Here is a 732-nt window from a genome sequence, read left to right as displayed (position 1 = left end):
TTATTTGTGACAGGGTCTCACCATGTAGCCCTAGATGGCCTGAAATATGCCATGTAGACCAGGACCTCCAATTTACAGACATCCGCCTGGCTCGGCCTCCTGAGTACCGGGATTAAAGGTGTGCGCCGCCATGACCGGCTGGCTGTACACTGGTTTTATGAATAGGAAAATCTGTGCACAGCAAAGCCCTTGGAAACCTTGTTCAAGTCAAATATATGTTGTGCCTCATATAACCCACCATATATCCTGCTTGACGGTCCCTCCCCTGATGTTTGGGAGGCGGCATGAGGCTGAGATGCTCAGTAGAGGAACCTGCTGGAAGAGGCAGCAGTCGGGGAGCACTTAGCAGGTTTCAGCCTTCCAGGGCTGAGACTCAGTGTGGGAGGGGGGTGCTTCCCCTCCTACCTTAATCCCCTCCCCACACACACACTGTGTCCCCTCGGCCCAGGGTCACCCAGGCTGCCCCTCCTTCCGGCCGCAGTGAGAGGCAGCTTCAATCATTCATCTTAATGTCTCTATTAAGCAGGGTTATGACCAGGACGAGACAAGAAACAAGGTCTTTTAGTGTAAAAACACGGCTCCTAGGGCTTGGCCCCAAGGGACTCCTCCTTAGCTTTCCACTTACACCAGGGCTACTGCTTTCGGGAGGGGACTCGGGGACCATATTGGGCAGGATGACTCTGCCCTGGCTCCCTCTCTTCTCTCTTTCTCCGAGCCTTATACGGCATGTCG

Source organism: Peromyscus leucopus, chromosome 2 (genome assembly GCF_004664715.2).
Source record: "Peromyscus leucopus breed LL Stock chromosome 2, UCI_PerLeu_2.1, whole genome shotgun sequence".
NCBI classification, from domain to species: domain Eukaryota; kingdom Metazoa; phylum Chordata; class Mammalia; order Rodentia; family Cricetidae; genus Peromyscus; species Peromyscus leucopus.
The sequence above is the reverse complement of the archived record's forward strand: the minus strand, read 5'-3'. Positions refer to the sequence as shown.